Here is a 19,023-nt window from a genome sequence, read left to right on the forward strand (position 1 = left end):
AGAGACAGAGACAGAGACAGACAAATGGAGACAGAGGGAGACAGAGGGAGACAGAGGGACAGAGAAAGAGACAAAAAAAGAGAGGCAGAGACAGAGAGAGAAACAGAGACAGAGACAGAAAGAGAATTATGGGATGATGTCAAGAACTTTGAGGCATTCTGAAGGACTGAGGGAATGGCTGTCTAAGGTAAGAGTCTGATGAGAAAGTTTGAGATGGAAGAAATCAGGAACTCAACTTTCAACATGACAATTGTGAGACACCTATGTTATCCAGTGATTCTTTAGAGGAGACTAAAACGTGGCCAAAGAACAAGAATTGGAATGAAGAGAGTACCAGTCATATAAGCTGGGGTCAGAAAGCGTTTCAAGTGTCAAATGCCACAGAACGGTTGAGTGCTATGGGACGAAGAATCACATGTTGGATTGGGCAGTGGGGAGGTCACTGGTAATCAAGTTCTGCACAGTGCCAGTTGGGGTGGGAGAGATGTAAACCTGTTTGGAGATGATTCTTGAATCTAAATATGCCTCCCTGTGATTTTTAACTAACAGTTTAATTTCTTTGTGGTTGTGGAAGATCATGGACAGGCTTGCTCTTATATATATGGTATCCACTCCAACAACCCCATACTGTGACATAACAGTTCTATATTAACCAAGTAATTGGTTCTCTGATGCATTGGCATTTGGGAACTTTAATGATCCTAGAGTGATGATGCCTTTCAGTGTTAACCACTTGCTAGAGATAGTGAACAAGTCAACTTCAAGTATGCCATCAACTACCTACACCCTGAAACACATCCCTTGTCAGGCTCTTCTACTCTCACTACTGCCATCCTTCTCTGGTCATCCATTCTTTGGCTACTCCAGGGTTAAGTATCAGAAAATAAGGGATGGCAGACCCTTGTACCTAGGAGCCCAAGAAAACTATTGAAACTAGCAAATCCTAAGATGCTCAAGCCACTTCACCTCTTTCTCACCAGGGAAAGCTCAATAAAACCCTGGCATTTTCTCCACATTACTTCTGCTTCCTAACTGCCCAGATGCTTCCCCATGTGGCCCAGTATGGTGTGGATTGTCTCCTGTTTATGGTTACTGTGAGAAGCACAGCAAACCCATTCCACTATGATAATCATTCCATGTTTGTATGTCTTGACATAGGTGATTACAAAAAATCCAAGGTGTCACTAAAATATGCCTGGAATATGGTGATTACCTTGCTCACCACCATACATGGAGTGGCAGAGCCACTTCTAGGATCCGAACTTCCCAAATCTGTACAGGTAGTCTTTCTTCTGCCTTGCATGCTTGCTCTTATTCACTTTATGAATGGTGTGCACAAATAGTTAAATTCTGTCTGAACTTTTCATAGAGGATGAGAGTTGGTAATTCATTCTGTAACAGGCTCTACTGACAAAAAATGGAAGGAAATATAATAAATTATAGTGATGTCAGATTCATAACATCACAAGCCTTTAGGGGAAATAAAAATAACAATAAATGATTATATGCTTTTCCCCATAACACTCATTACTGTAAAATGGTCCTATTGCATGCAGAGCATCAGCCTTACTTGTCAGGAGAGTGCCACCTGAAATTATTACTGAGTAAGGTTATAATTGCACGTTTGCGGTTTAAAAATGAGTAATATGCTTGTCGTTTCCCCCTGCCTCCTCTGCCTTCATTAGTTATCTGTGTTTGAGTAGCGAATCTGGTTGTCAGCTTAGACCTTGCTTCAGCCCTGGGCCAGGGAAGCAGGAGTTAACATCTTCCGGTTGGCCCCCAACTCACAGAGACTTGCAGCTGCCTGTGGGCATATCCCAAACTAACTGAGCTCAGGGCCCAAGGGACTTCCTGTGGGGAGGCCTCTTGAGATCTGGTAGCACTGTTGCTTCAAAATGCTTTTGTTTTATGTAGAACCTACTGTTTCTGCTTGTAGTTCAGTAAAGGTCAGCGAGACCCAAGGGAGTTCATAGCTCTGTACAGCCATAGTGTAGTGGCAAAAGCATGAGCTCTGGAGACAGACTAGGTTCCAATTCCAGAGCTTCTTCTTACTGCCTATGGGAACTTGGTCAAATAATTTGACATCTTTGATTGCCGTTTTCATCATCCATAAAAACAGAGGTGATGGTACCTATGTTCTAGAGTTGCTGTGTGGACGAAATAAGTTAGTACATAAGAGGTAGTGAAATACAATTATTGTGAGGAAGCTGATGAGCCACACTGGCGAAGCTTGGCTTGGCTTGGCTTGGCTTTAGCAAGTTTCTTTGCGTCTTTGTGCCTCATTTACTTCATCTGTAATATAGGGATAATGATGGAGGTGTTGATAGGATTGTTGCCAAGATTAAATGAGTGAAACTGGGCTGGTCAGGTAGCTCAGTGGACTAAAGCACCGCTTTGGCAGATGTAGGGGCTGGGGTTCGATCCCCTGCATGCTGTGCTGTGCCGGCCCTGGCCCTGGGGTGTGCTGAGAGGGTGATTGAGACTGAGCATGGTGACGTGCACCTGCAGTCCCAGAGCTTGGGAAGCTGAAAACAGGGGAATCACTACAAGTCCGATCTGTATAGTGAGACCATGTACTAAATACATAAAAAAAATGAGTGAAACTATGTCGAGTAATTGAATAACCTGCCATATGGACAGGTTATGAAAATGTTGGCAATTATTGCTATTGACAATTGTATCAATAGTGAAAGGCAACATGAAGAGTAAGAATTGCAAGCACTGAGTGCTTCCAAGGTCAGAGGCACAAATAACCTCTGAAAGCTGGTGATTCCCAAAGCATCCCAGAGCAGGTAGGCCACTGGAACACTGGAGAGCAGCTCAGTTGTGGGCCTCCTGGAACTAAGTTTGAATTTCCGCCCAGCCACTTGTTAGTTGAATGGTTTGGGGAAACTTACCTCTCTTTCTGTGCCTCAGTTCATCCAACTACCAAATCGGAATGATGGAATATCCTTGTGCTATCAATAAGGTAGCACACATGAAGTACCTGAAACAGTGCCTGGCAGTACTCAGTACTCAGTTGCTGCTTATCTTAGTAGTGGCAATGGATATAAGGAGCAACTCTTGTTACCAGTGGTGGAGGGCATAGGGCACCAGTGTGGAACATAGGAGAGGACTTGGATGCTCTCAGAGGGAGTGGTTTGGATACTAGCAAAGGCAAGAAAGTGGGATGCCCCCAGAAAGTTCTGGTGGTAATGATCATAGCATGTAGGATCCCGACACAGGCTCCTATAGTGTAGACGGCATTTAAATGGAGGGAGTCAAGGGCATTGATTGTCAGTGCAAGGAATTTGAGTTTTACTTTCCTGGTCATAAACACTTTCAGTTACTGAGTTGGGAAGCAGGTAAAGGTGGTCAATGCCAAAGGCCATTAAAAAATTACAGTGGGTTGAATTCCTTTGTGAATTCTCTCAATTTCCCAGTATATACATTTCCCTAAAGAGAGATTCTGATTCCTGCCCCGGCCATGCGGGGTGCTAGTTCTGCCATCCACAGAGCCTTGTGATCCTCCTAGCTGTCACATATATTCCTCTCTTCCTGTGCCCCCTGCAGAACCCTGTAATCCCCAAGGTTTATCCCAGCATATCTAGTGGAAAACCTTACATCCCCCCCTCCATCTACTACTTGCCTAGGGAGAATGTAGAGGACTTAGACTGAACTTTGTTTTCCTCTAGACCTTCTCGTCCCCTACTCCAGGCCCAGTTCAGTGCCTTCCATGAGGAGATGCTGTGAAGATCATGTGAGGAAGGACTCAGCAAAGAAGTGCGAGATCATGAAGGGCTGGGAGTTCATTGTCCACTGCTGAGCAATGGCACGGTGTCACCACTGGCATCGGTGCAATGCACTGGGTGTGGAAAGGTGTTCTTCCCTTTTTTTGATCAACCCATGATTTTCCTCTAAAAATGAATGATAATGACAGGACTTACCTGATAGGGCTGTTTGTCCTTCTTGGCTCCTTGGCTCCAATGGGCTCCTTGGACAGAGGAGGAGGCACCTGCTTCAGAAGGTGCATGCATGAGTCAGTGGGTGGAAAAAGGTACATAGAGGACAGATAGATGGACAAAATTAACCCTGGACAATACATGTGCCTTTGGAACTTTGATCTCCTCCTCTACCTCACAAAGCATGGAGTTTAATTAGGATTTCTCAACCATTGACATTTTGCACTGGAAAATTCTTTGCCGTTTGGGATCATTTTATGCATTTTCAGATGGTGAGCATCGCCTCTGGCCTCTGAACTGTGTGACAGTTGCAACCTCTCCCAGGTTGTGACAGTGAAACATTGCCCCAGATATTATTCAATGTCATTAGAGAAAGGGAAATATTACCACTATTTGAGAACCAGTGGACTAAATGACCTCTGGTCCTTTTTCCTGCTGAGTTCCTAAGAGGTCTTTAGCAGAGTCATATACAACTTAACTTTTCATTTAATGGTAGCTGTCACGGTTATTATTGTCCTTTAGTAGTCCTTATACTTTGGCTATTCCTCACCTAGCACTATGACTGATACTTTAATATCCTTGTTGTTAGGATAACTCATCTTGGGATGCAATATGGTTTGCTTTGCGTTCTCATTAGCAGTCCCTGGGAAAGTCTAGCCCTCGGTAATCAGGTGGTTGTCACTGCAGAGTCAGGAGCATGCTCATTCCGTTCTGTTATCCCTCCTGCTGGAATGCTTCAATTTGGCCTTTCCTTTTCTAAATAGCATCCCCCCTGGTATTATTCCTTTCTTCCTGGTTAACAAGATATATTGCAAAATGGATTTTATTTTCCTGTTTTGCTTTTTCTTTCTTTACCAACTTGAAAAATAAGAAGATTGAACTTCCAGAAAAACCTCCAGTATTATCTTAGGTTACTTTTTTTAAAAAGTCAGCTTTTTAGTTTGCAGCGAGAAGAGACACTTGCTGTTTGCATATAAATATTCATATTCTTTTTTAAGATTCAGAAAAATGCCAAAACAATATTCATAGGAGGAATTCATCTACCAGAATAGACAAAACTACAATTGAGTTATTAAAGTCTGGCATATATTAATTACCCAAAACAAGTTGGTCTTTGGGGACAAATTAGAAATACTTGTTTCTGCATTTTCTTGATCTAGGAGGAAAAATACTGGTGGAAGAAAATTATGCTAGGAATGAGCAAAATAAATTAAGGATATTAATCCTAATGCCATAATATGAGCATTCCACTATATTGGAACTTGAACATTTTTAATGAAAATTAGTAATGATTGCTCACCCAATATTCCATACTAAGATGTCAAAGTAGTCCATGATCAGAGTCTGATTGCTTTTGCTAATCTGCACATGAAGTAAATACAGTTTTATATGAAGTGTTATGAGATGAAAATTTGAGACCACTTTCACCTCTCAACACAGTGCTTGGCACCTAGTAGTTGATCAGTAAATTTCTGTTGAATTGTTTTAGCAGAACCAATCCTGGAAAGTTCTACATTTACTCATTGAGTTAAAGGATTCCTCATATTATTTTGTAATAGGCAAGTACCTTGTACTCGTTATTCATAATGCCATATTAAAGCTTAAACATTCTTTTGAAAATTATTTATTAAGCTCCTGTTATATGCTAGGTAAATGCTACCTGGTGCCGAACCCAGAAGTGACAGTCTCTAAAGTCATGGGAGTTGATACTTCTAGTAAAGACAACAAGCACAAAACAGCAAAAACATGAAGGAATGAAGAATTGAATAACAACTATTAAATTCAATGAAGGAGATGAATGTTTGAGCTGAAAACTGTATCAAAGAAGTCATTTAGCTCAAAATAGCAGAAATCTCTCAAAATGGGAGCTTAAATATATATTTCTAATTTCCTGTAGACATAGAGGACATCTAGAAATGAGAAGTCCAGGGTAGAGTGGTTTCATGATATCACCAGGACACAGGAGGCTTCTAATGCTCTGCTCCTTTGGCTCCTCCAAAGTTAGAATGAGATTCTTCTTCTTCCTCGTCCTCCTTCTTCCAATGTCTCATTCACATGTGAGACAAACAATTTATTTCTGGTCTGTCTGTCTGTCTGTCTGTCTGTCTCTCATCTATCCATCTATCTTTTGTGACCACTCTGCCTCTGATCCCCTAGAGCTGGGATTACAGGTGTAATACTACCATCCCTGGCCAGTTTACATCCTTTATTTACTTTTTGGTCCAAGATGCTTGCTGGCCATCGTATCAGGAAAAGGGAAGAAAGAGATGGAAGAGGCAAAAGACCTATCCACCTTCCAGAATTGAAGAGCAATCCTCGAAAACTTCATCCAGTGACTGTCACTTACATGCTAGGTAGGAAAGCTGGAACACGGTGTCTTTTAGCTGGAAACATGGCCACACTGAGGTAAATAGCAGCTTGATAATAAGAAAGAAGTAAAGAATGCAAATAGAGTAGTAGACTAGCAGGTCTGAACAGAGTAGAAGGATGTGAGGAGTAAGAATGGATAACAGTGAGATGAGCATGGGGGAGGAATAGTTTTGGGAAACAGCAAGTGTTATTTTGGAGGCAAGTCATGTTTGAGATGATTGTGAAGTTTCAAGTGATGCTTTCTGGTTGACTTCTGCCATTACTTATTACTTAAGATCGTATGCCAACCTCAAGGTTGCATAAACTGTCGTTTGGAAGGAGAAGCTCAAGAGGTTTAATGTGAAGATGTATTTGTATACTATTATTATACTATTACTTTTAAATTATGTTGCTTCGATGTTGATGTACTGGAGATTAAACAAGGGGCCTTCACACTCAGCTGTAGTTCCTCAGCCCTTTTGTTTTTCTTTTTAATTTTGAGGCCGGGTCTCAGTTCCTAAGTTGCCTAGGCTGAACTTGAACTTGGGTTCTTTCTGCCTTGGCCTCCCAGAGTACTGGCATTATAGGGATGTGCTACCACATCTGGTTTAGATTTTATTTTATGCATAAGTAAGAATCTCCAAATTTTCTGAACTAACATTTTTCCTGCCTCCCTTCTTCCTTCTGGAAATGTCTACTGAGCTGTAAGTGTAAGTAAACCACTGTTGTAGGTTATGAGGATATGTAGTTAGAACAAATGTCTCTACCTTCATGTAGGGCAGATAGGTAAGTATTAATTGAGATAGAGAAATCATTATTTCGTGCTTTATGTAATATTGAGAAAACATCATAGATACTTTCATTATGGATTTTTTTTTTTGTACTTAGTTTCTCCATTGATGACTTCACTGAATTCTCACATAAATTTTGTAAGGCAGACTTCATATTCACCACTGAACACATGAGGAACCTGATGGTCACAGAGGTTGGACAAATCAGTTAAAAAACTCACTTAGGTGTCATCTTCCTCAGGAAAGCTTTCTGTGTATGTGTCTGTCCCACCCATGAGCCAATGTGATCCTCATGGGCAGGGAAAGATGGAGTCTGACCGCACTATCTTCTGTCTCAGGGCCTAGCCCTGCATCGATGCCCAGTACATATCCAGGTGTGAACACAAATGTCCCAGCTAGTTTCCATACCTAGTGTTTAATTGTCAGAGCCAGGCTATGAATCCATTCAAGTCTGTTGGACTACATGCTCGTCTTTCATACTGTGAACAGTTGCCCCTAGTTCATCATCTATTTTGTTCTTCTAGGATCTCTGTCTCTATCTCTCTGTCTCTGTCTCTCTGTCTCTGTCCCTGTCCCTGTCTCTGTCTCTCTGTCTTTCTGTCTGTCTCTCTCTGTGTGTGTATATGTGGGTCTGTGTCTGTCTGTCTGTCTGTCTGTCTGTCTGTCTCTGTCTCTGTCTCTCTCTCTGTCTCTCTCTGTCTCTCTCTCTCTCTCTCTCTCTCTCTCTCTCTCTCTCTCTCTCTCAACTGTGCTTATTTCAAAGGAAAAAAAGTCAGACCCTCTACTGCAGTTCATGGGCATATACAGAGGACATTTGTTTTTGCATGAGGAGGAATTTTCCTACATTGCCTTTAGTGAGCCAGTTTCCAGTTAACCAGGCCCTGAGGCCTTGGAAGGAGACCTGCACTCTCTGCTCTTCTCAGAGTAGCTCATGATTAAGTCACTTGATGAGTTGCCATCGAAGGCTGTAAGGACATTAATTATTTAAATTTAGTGGGTGTTAAGAGAATCCAAAGTCAGTTTTGCTTTGCCTGGAGACTCCAGAAAATCTGAAAATATTAGAACTGGAAGATCTCTGAGTCATAACCAGTCCAGTCCCTCTAATTTACCAGAAGAGGAAATGAAGTTTCAGAGTAGCAAAAGAATTTGGTTAAGTCAAGTAGTTAGTAGCCATGTGGCCAGCCTCCTGCCGCAGTGCTCTTTTCACTGTAGCATGAATAATAACTTATTCAACAAGTGAAAGGCATTTTTCACTAAGGACAAGGATTTGTGAATGGACTTTTACTAAAGAGCAAGGAAGTCATCTGTTGAAATTTAACTTTGTATTTCAAATAATAGACCAAACACAATCAATCCCCAGCCTGGCTTGAAATAGCAACATTTGCTACTGGATGTTACATATATAGCATTAGCTGCGCTTCACTACCTCTACATTTCCCCATGTCATTACAGAATGCACAAAGACGGAAACAAAGTTTTCATTTATTTATTTATTTTTTATTTTTAGGGAAAGGTCTGCAGGGTGTTCAGGGTCTCATTACTAGTTTGGACTCATAGTGATTCTCCCATTTACAGCCTCCCAAGAGCTGGGATTACAGGGGTGCGCCACCATAACCAGTCTCAATTGCTGTCTCAGTGTGCCCCGGGGGTGCAGCCGGCACAGCAGGCCTGGGGAATCAAACCCCTGACCCCTGTGCCTGCTTACAGGTGCTTTAATCCACAGAGCTATTTGGCCGGCCTTTAAAATTTTTGTTTTGATTCCTGAAAAAAGCATTAATGCTCCTAACAAGTTGGGAATGTGATGGAGCTAAGAGCATGCACTTTGGTGTCTGTCTCTAAAGCCTGGCTTCCCAATCTTTGTTAGGTACCTTCTCAGAGCTCTGGGAGAACTGGCAGATACAGGATCACACATTGGAAGGAACAGAGAAAGGCAAGTGGAGAGCAAGGTGGCACCTTGAACACGAATGAATTCTGCTAGATCTCTGGTGATGGATCTAGGTTATGAGGTTGATACTTTGGTTCAATGTTAACAGGCGCAGCCCTCAGATAAGTCGCTTCTGGTTTGCATTACATATGAACATTTGTCCTTTTATTGAAACCACTTTAATTTTATTTATAAGACCCGGTCTAAATAAGAAGAAAAGCAGATCTATGTACACATGTACACATAGTTAATGCGTGAGATGCGTTTTGTGCTTGCTGTGCATGAAGTACTGTGCTAGAGTCTAAGAATGAATTCTAGTGTAATAATATGAAAGGCACGTAAAAAAGAAAAATGGGCAAAATGCAAGGAAGGAGATGGCAATGATGAAAACTGCCTTTGGTCCGGGACCCACTGTGGGCCAGCTGTGACCAGGTGCTATGTATACCTTATCTCGCTGCATTCTTAATAGTCCACTTATAGGTAGATGCCATGATCACCTCCCTCTTACAGTGAGCAGAACACTGAAGACTACTAAGGAGAAGCAACTTATTGAGGGTCATGCAGGTAGCAGGATAATAGGGCTTGGATTTGAATCCAGACATGATCATCTCCAGGGACGCAGGATTTAGCAACTTTTTAGGGAATTGCCAATGGGCACAAGGTTTCTTTTCAGATGACAAGAATATTTTAAGAAGACTCTGTGATGATGGTTGTTGCACACTGAGTTTTTAAACACATTATAAGTGGGCAAATTACATGGGAATGTGAATTATATCTCAAACTATCATTGCATAAAAGTGGGGTAGAGCTTATTCCATGATTTATGCTATGCTTAACTATGTAAATATTATTTTAGTCAATTTCAGCCCTGCCCTGTGAAATAAGTGTGTCTTAATTCCCATTTTACAGATGATGAAATCAAGGCTCAGAAATATTGAGAAACCTGTGCAAAGCATCTAGGCACGACAGGCAGGACTCAACGCCATGTCTGTTTAACTCTAAAGCTTACATTTTATGTCTTTCTAAAATGAGGAAATAATTGGTTTTCTCTTTGGCCAAACTAATATGGTTTCCATTTTTATTAGTCTTAGAATTTACAATCGTTTCCACTACTGAATGGTCACAGAACAAAACTCTGCAGAGTTTCTGTCACATCATACTCCTGTTTTTTGTTTTCCTATGTGGAGAAGCTAGGGGGAAAGGGTTGTTCATCTAGTGATTTAATGATTACATTTTAATATGGCAGGTAAAAAGTGGATGTTGAATATGCTTCATGTGTAAAGAATTTAGAATGGGGAAAATATATGAGCTATTCGTTGTGTTCATTTTGGCAGTACTGAAGCATTTTATTTTAAATGTACTGTTCATTTTGGGTGTTCTGTTTTGTTTCTCTTATGTAAACTTTCCCCATTTATGACAAGCAGCAGCGTGTGTTTTTTTCTAGAAATAGATAGCATTCATAAACTGAAACAGTGTCTTTGGGGACATTTTCTGTAGCACTGCAACAGAACTGCCTTGGCAGAAATACTGGAGTTCTATAAAATAGAGTTAATATTGATATACTTTAATCAAAATTTCTGTTTAGAAGCAATAAAGTCATTCAGTGTTAGGCAGACTCAGTTTTGTCCTTATCATTCCTGCTAAAAACATCTTTCATGTTTGGAGTCTGATGCCATAACTTTATAGCTGCAGATTTTCCTTCCTGAGTTCTAAAGTGAGCTCTGGAGGCCTCTAATGGTGTCGAGGATCTCCCAGCCTCACTGGGGTGGTTTGCAATGATTTCCAAGTCCTCTCCGATGCCCAATAACTTGATACCAGGGTACATTTTGGTGCTTCTGTTCCCATAGCAGACTTCTGCAGTCACGATGTGATTGTGCACCCTAGCAGGAGGACCCCCCACTTCGGGGTCACCAGAAGTTATGCTGCATGTATACTCTGAAGCTTTGTACAGGCTACTCCCAGCAGCTAGAATACATTTGCTCTCTTCACTCCACTTCTGCTCCTGAAATCTCATCTTTCTGTAGCAGTCACCATTCCTCTGTAGGCAACAGAAGATGAGACAGGTATTTGAATGCTGTTAATTAGGTCCTTACAGAATGACTGCTGTGCATGGTGGTAGAGCACTAGTCTGGCTCTCCACCAGGGACGCAGAGGCACCACCACAGAACTCATCCACCAGCGGGGGCTGCTGCGGTTTTCCAATCCAGAGAGGTGGGAATTGGGAGACCCCAGCTTGGAAGTTGGATTTTAGGACACCAGCTAATACTGCACCCCATGGAGGAGAAAGCACTAACTGTGCCACTGCCATTGTTGGTCAATACCCATAAAGCTGGTGAATGATTTCTGGAATATTGCGGCAAAATACTGTCTCTGCAACTTTGCTCACCAAGCATAGAAAGCCAGCTCATTGGAGATGTACAAAGATGACCTTTGCCTTGCTCTATGTTTCCAAATGTACGTATATAACATGGAGATGTGGAAGGACATATAACGCATATGGGCACCTATTCCAGATATGGAAATATGTCAAATATAAATATATGTCTCAAAAGTATATAAAATACTAACATACATAGCTAATCTGTTTCAAGTAATGTTCTAAGCTCTTCACATATAGTCACTTCATGAACTAGGGAGACTTTTTGTGCTTACGTTTTAGAAGCATAAACTAAGGCACAGGGAACTTAAGGATTTTCACAAATAATGAACCTCTTCACTTATGAGACACATTTTGTTTCCTCCCAGGACAGTGTTTTGTCCAAATGTTCAATAAATATGCATAGACCTAATTGAAAATAGGTGTCTGTCATTGGTCAACTGTCACCCTCTTCACACCTTAGCGTCCTTCCTCAAGAAAGTAAGAACTGGAATCAGTATTCTCCAACTGTTTTTCATGTAAGTACTGGAGGGCTCTTTAGTGGAATTTACCCAGGACAGCCACTTCTCCAGCTGTGTATGAGCTTTGGCCTAAGCCCTTACCACACATTGTTCCTCTGAGGCTCCTAAAATAGCTCCAGGAGGAGGTTTTCGTTATTAATTAGTCCTGGTTGATTTGTGAGGAAATGATTGTTGAGAAGGTAGTGTCTGGTCTATGGTCACACTGCTAGTGAGTGGCAGAGCCCAAAAGCCAAATTATGTCTGCCTGGCTTCAAAGTGATGCTCTTAGTCACTGAGAAGGCCTCCATTTTCTCATAAGGAATAACATGCAGGGCATGGATTTATTATTTCCTTTTCATTCTCTTGTCCATGTATTCTTTTTCATCTTCTATCTTAATCTAAATATATGCTGCAGGTACCCCGGCCTATATCTTATGATTCCCATTCTCTTTGATCGTATTGAAGTGCTTCACATGTGACATGTGTTGACAGCTGGGAGCGTGTTTCATTGCTGGGTTAGCTGTTAAATCAACATTAATGAGCAGGTTCCATTTTCCAGAGTGGAAACAGACACCACAGGACCAGGATCTAATAACTCTCAAGAGAATAAAAAGTAGGAGATGTTATGGTGACTTTCATACCATATCTTTTCATTTCTTTCTTGCATTCATTATTTATTATTTTTCTTTTCTGTAAGACTCACTTATTTTTGTAAGAAATATCATTCCTTTTTAACAGAAGATCATTGTATGTCATTTTAAAAATGCATCTACATGTGCATTGAACAAGATTTTCAATTACACAGTAAGGGGAGTGAGCTATGGCTGATCATGTCAGTAAAGTTAGGACACTTTCTCATTGATTGAATTTTCTTATTGTCTGGTTGTTTCTATCATGAGTTTTTGGGCCTTTTGTTAACAATGAAGGAATGATAAACTACAATGATGCCCATGGCTGGACTCTACATCATTTTAGAGCTGAATCTACCACATGTCTTTCCTTGTGCTCCAACCTCCAAGTCCATCGGACACAGCATGCTTCTGTATCAGCTGCTCAGGCAGAGCAGGGGTTATAAGGAGACCCTGGAGTTTTATCAGGTACCTGGCGGGAGCACTTGCCAGACTGTTTATAGCTTATGCCTTCTGCTGATCAAGAGTGTAGCTCTGTGACACTTGACCTCCAGAATGTATTTTTGTATAGAGTTGATTGCATACATTATCTTATATGAAAACAAAAAGAACCATGCATTGCTCGGATGCATTATTCACAAAGGACTTTAATGTGTAGTGCATTCTTTCATGGCAGAGTCAAGCACTGTTCCATCATGGGAAATCAAACTAGGAAAAACGAGAACATCTGTACAGCACAGTGTCAAATTTACATGGTCTATTCACTTCCCTGATCTCATTTAATGTTCACAGCTTTCCTGATGTTTAGCATAAGGATTATTATTTCATTGCATAGATGAGAAAACTGAAATTTAATGTGGCCAGCTAGAAAGTGTGAAAGCCAGGAACTGAATGCAGAGTCCTCAACTTTACCACTTTACCAAAGTGCTTTTACTAACTCAATAAGGTAATACTAAGTATGCCACAAAATGACAAAATGATTGCCACTGTCCCCTGTTCCTCACCTCCTCTCCTTCCTCCTCATTGCTGTTGTTATATTGTCTTCTGCTCCTGTTTCTATTCCATATCCTCACTTTCAGTTAATACTCTATATTTCAGGGGACTTAATACCTGTTCTTGAAAGTGTTCTCATACTGCACACGTGCTAGGACACCCAAAAGTTGGGGAGGGACGTAGGAGGCACAAAGGCTTCCCTGTCACATTGCCTTTTGCTTTCTCTCTTCCTCCCTTCACCTTTGTCTCATTCCTTAGTCACTTCTATACATATTTATTTTAAACTGTCCTTCCAAAGATTTGCTCAAGATTCAGACGTAGCCCTGGCAGATGGCTGGAGAGGCCAGCTTTCATAACCTGATCCTTCTCTTTGCAGCAGTGAAGGATAAATATTTCAGGATCAGCATATTTTACCAGTGACCTAAGGCTTTTTGATTACTTTCCACCTGCAGGGCAGAGTTTATTCTGTTGCCCTGGCTTTTTAAGAGGTTTCTTGTAGGTAGTGTATTCTTTTTTTTTTTTTATTTTTAATACTAATTTATTTTTTTATTTTTTATTTTTCTTTTCTTTTCAAAGTTTTATTGATAAACATATCAATGAGACAGTTTCAAATCAAATCGAAAGTACAGTTTCAACAAATAATACACTGCATATATTCTTCTCAGTGGTTAATTGCTGTACAAGATGCAGACTTGTGATCCTACTTACAAACACCATTAGAAAAAATCATTCTATTCATTAAGAGAATGCAACTATATATCTATCCCAACCACTTTGAATACACAGATACAAAATGGACATTCATAGTTATACCCCAATTTTTTTAAGTTCCGTTGTTGAATATTATAGGTGTGTAAACTCAGCAAAATATTCCAAAAGAGTACAGAAGCCCATAATAGCATTGGGTCTTCTGTTTAATTGGCAATGTCAGAAATTATTGACGTGAGTCCCCCACAGCTCAACATAACAACATGGCTTTACTTCCTATATTTCATCTTCATACTTTTCTACTGGATGGTTAAGACAAAGGTAAAGCAGAACCTATGCAACAAGAGTTGTAGCTTTTTGGTCTGAGAAGGTCAGTGAAATACCCTCAGGATTTATCCTGAGATCCTGTACCTCAGATTGTAGAACCTTTGTCAGTGCAGCCATGTGGATGAGTCACGGTAGTGTATTCTTGATAAATAACCACTTGCTTATGCTTCTCCCCTTCACCCCAACCATAGCTTTGCCTATTAACTTTCTCCACTGTTGTTACTCTAAGGAACCAGGTGTGTCTTGGGGTAGTGTTTTGCCTGCGCTTCTATTTATCACACTTGATTGTATTGGTAACTTCTGTATCCACAGCTCTAGCCTCCATTTTTGTGTGTTCTCCTTAAGGGTAAGACTATGTCTTAATCACTTTTATATGCTCCAAGTCTGATACATATTAAAAGTGGAATAATAATGACAAATAGCTGGTCCTCTGCACAATGGCAAACTTACAAGCTTCTGAATCCTAAAAATGTCATAAGGCAGTTGTGGTGAAGAGCAGATGGAGTGGCCTTACAGAGTTGCTGCTTGGGCATGCTGGCTTCCCTTCTGTGCTTCTTATGGACTTCTTGGGCTTTTCTTGGCCTTTGTGGCATTGATAATATCAGCAAATTTGGCCCCCTTTGCATTTGGCAGTGAAGAGCTTAAAAACCCATCTGTGAAGAATGTGGAAGCCCCGTTTGAATTGTATGTCATACCTTGCGCTTGTTTCATCGGTAAAATCCTAGCTGGGTCTCACAAGTTGCTCTTTTGCTTACGTACTCTAGCCCTAAGCCCAATGAAATGATTCAGGGAGACATTTAATTCAGCTACCAGAAGCAATAAATGTTGGTAAGTGTGTCCGAGGCCCAAATTGATTAGTTCATGGTCCCATCCCATCAGGGAAGGCTGGTTTTCTATTGAGCTTTCAAAATTTTTGTGTCTGGGTCAGTAAGATCATAGTCAGTAGGAAATCACAGCACTCTGGACTCCTTCAACCAAAGCCCAATCTTCCTCGTGAAGTATGTTGCATGGGAATTTCACAAAGCCATGATAAAGGCGTAGGGGAAAGTCAGCCTGGACATAGAACACCAGCTCTGAAGCTGCCTAGCTGGATGGTCCAGGCTAAATCACCACGATTCTCTGTAGCTCTTTTAGTCATCTGACAGTTGAGGGCAGTTGACCTCTACAGGCCTGGTAAAGTTACTGGGAGGCTGAAGGGAGCTCTGCATGCAAAATATATTCTGTCCACTGGAGGACACTTTCATGAACTTGGGAGGGGAGCAATTACTCTTGAGATGGATACTCAGTCACAGGCCTGTGTTAGAAGCAAATGTCTGCTTTAGCTCAGTTTGAAGAAGTACAAGAGTCATGTTCCCAGCCAGAGCTACTCAAATTACTTCTAGAATGCTCCTACTGCTAACAAGCCAACTGAGTCCTTTCCGCACAATGCGTGCTGAACATACCATGGACCAGTTTTGTTTTTTACATAATGGAAAGGATGTTGAAGAAATGAAGAAAAGCACATGGTCATACAGGTAATCATATTTATTTGAGGGAAGTTTCTTTTTCCAGAAATCTTGTAAAGAATTATGTTGTAAAAGAAAAACTCTTTCATAATAGAAACAATTGCATTTTAATCTCTTTTTTTGTAAACTTAGATTGTTTTATATAGTTTGTGTTAGTCATGCTATCCTATAGTATATTCTAAAGGATTATCATGTGAAGGAATGCACTCTAATGTATTCTGAAAAGGTGATGGAGTAGTTTAGATAGTTAGTAAATAAAATGTTCAATAATAGTGATTGTCATTGTTTCTGTCTAGTGCCTTACACTGTGCTAGCTGCATTGTATGTTGTACCTTATTGTGTCCTCACAGTTTGACACATGAAGAAACTGTCTATAAGAAGCCAGATCAACAAAGGGATGTTAGACAGAAGGCCAGGTTCCAACTCTGCAGTTTATGACCAATCCTGGTTGGTTCCAGGGAATGTACTCCTGGCTAGAAGGGCGGATTACAGCAGATTATCTTCTGTAGAGCTTGGCACCTGAGTCAGAAAGGGAAAGTAGTTTTTCATGAGTGGTGCAGCAAGTGAATGGAAGGACAGGAACTGGAATTCAGGCTTTCTGACTTCTGCCCAGAATTTTTCCTCAGACCACCTTAAACCTGCTCTGTATGTCACCTCATCATGTAGAGATGTGAGATCCTGGTCCGGCAATTGAAGTCAGGCCATTTTTTTACGTCAGAAACCACTTTTTAAAATAATGTTCCTGCTCCTGCTCCTGCTCCTCTTTTCATAGTACCAAGAATTGAACTCAGGACCTCATGCATTCCAGGCAGGTGCTGTGCTACTGAGCTATATCTCTTGCCCTCTTGCTTCTTTTTTCCCCAGTCCTGTCCTCTCCCTTCAACCCCTCTTCCTTTTTTGCAAAATCTTACTTTTCCACTTCCGCTTCTGTTTCCATTTTCTTTTTCTCTTGCTTCTTTTTGCCCTCACTCAATTATTCCCCTTCCATCCTCTTCCCATTTTTCTATTTCACAATATTTATTATATAATTCGGTCCTTATGTATCCTTTTGGTTTCTCACAGAGGAAACAGTGCAATATTTAAACGTGTGTCCAATTGATTCCCCATGAGAGTATGGTTTCAAAGTACATCCATTTACCCAGCATTGTTATTTAAAATTTTATTTTTTAAGTCTTGGGGATCGAATCTGGGGATGTACTTCCACTAAGTCACATCCCCAGCCTTTTTATTTTTATTTTAAGATGGGGTCTCAAGATACGTAGGCTGATCTCAAGCTAGCAATCCTCCATCTTCAGCTGTCCAAGTAGCTAAGATTACAGGCATGCACTATTATGCCCCAAAGCCCTGAGTTCTACTGCCCTTTATGTGGGCCCATGATAGCATGATGCGCATTGGCTAGATAATTAATGATATATGTCTTACTGAAAAACAATGCTGATATTAATAACAGAGCTGAACAATACAGTAAAGGAAACTAAAGAATGTAAAATGGAATCAAATAAAAGAAGTAAAAATTTATAAAGTTTCTTATAAGATAGCTAAATGTACTCATAATTTCTATTTGTTCACTGAAAGGAACAGTTAGTGCTTATATTGTTTGATCAATCTTATATACCATTATCTGGTAATCTGAGCAACTACTTTGAAGATAACCATAATTATTTCAATAACTTCTATCATCTTGTTTTGCAATTCTTCATCATTTTATTATGGTATTTAAAATAAAAAACTGTATTTGGTGTGTTGACATATATCTATAGTCTCAGCCACTTGAAAGGGTAGGACAGACGGTCACTTGAGTTGAAAAATTCTGTGTCAGCTGGGGCAATGGTGTGACACTACCCTATCTCCAAAAAAAGTAAGTTTCAAAAGGCATAGTAGTGAGCTCAAAATAATTGAAATTAAGGTTTGAAAAATGTTTTTCCTTTAAATGATCAGAGAGTAAATTCTTGGGACTTTTCTGGTCATGTAGTCTCTGTTGTCACTATCCGACCCTGCTTTTATAGTACAAAGAAGCTAAAAGCCATGTGCAAATGAGTGATGATGGTTGTCTTTTAGTGGTCCTTTATGTAGTACAACCAATGAAGCTGTAGCTGCTGACTCCTGACTTAACCTTGATCCTCCAGCAGAGTATGAGCTAGTGGGAGAGAGGGACTGTGAGCTATCCAAATCCACATGTTTATATCCAGCCCCCAATTTAGTGATATCAAGAGGAGAGCTCTTTGCAGGGTAGTTTGGTCATGGAAGTGTAGCCCTTATGGGTCAGATCCAGAGAGCTAGTCCTCTCTTTCTTCTCCAAGTGAGACACAAGGAGAGGTTGGCAGTCTGCAACCAGCAAAATGGTGCTCAGCAGAAGCTGACCACGTAGGGCCCCTGATCTCAGTTCTCCAGCCTCCAGAACTGCGAGAAAGATCTATTGTTTACAAGCTGCCTGATGTGTGGTAGTTTTTTATAGCACCCCAGATGGACTAAGATTGTGTGCTTATGACTACTTCAGGGCGTGTGTTCACCTTCTGTCAGACAGGCAGGAAGTGGCTAAGCCATGTCTGGGCAGAATGGTCCAAAGCTGCCTAGTGGCCCTGGTTCCCCTTAGGTGTGCCAAACACCACATTTCTGTGTGTTCATTCCTTACCACTAGAATGGCTATTGAGTTTTCTTTATGGAAACTCAGTTTAAGTGGTATTTTGGGTAAGCTACAGATTGCTCCTCTGAATTAAACCTCTTCCCCACTGTTCTCCCTGTTTGATCAGAAATTTTTATGAGATGATTGTGGTGGTCAGTATTTCTCAAAGATGTTCTATGTGATAAGAAATTTACCCATATTAATATGCATTTACTTTTTATACTTCATTTTTATGCTTTTCTTTTGGATGATTAAGACCAAGATAAATCAAGACTTATATAACAAGAAATGTAACTTTTGCATCTGATAAGGTCAGTCAAATCTGTAAAAGTTTCAAATGAACAACTTCTGACATT

At 40.6% G+C, this 19,023-nt stretch overlaps 1 protein-coding gene and 1 pseudogene across 3 annotated transcripts in view; one reads left to right on the forward strand and one right to left on the reverse strand.

The window, feature by feature from the left end:
* Positions 1-4,016, reverse strand: part of LOC101586823 — a 35,990-nt pseudogene extending 31,974 nt beyond the window's left edge.
* Fgf13 (fibroblast growth factor 13) overlaps positions 1-19,023 on the forward strand; it is a 675,218-nt gene that overhangs the window by 107,351 nt on the left and 548,844 nt on the right. The gene's annotated exons all lie outside the window — the stretch shown is intronic.

This window comes from Octodon degus, unplaced genomic scaffold, assembly GCF_000260255.1.
Source record: "Octodon degus isolate 3935 unplaced genomic scaffold, OctDeg1.0 scaffold00110, whole genome shotgun sequence".
NCBI lineage: Eukaryota > Metazoa > Chordata > Mammalia > Rodentia > Octodontidae > Octodon > Octodon degus.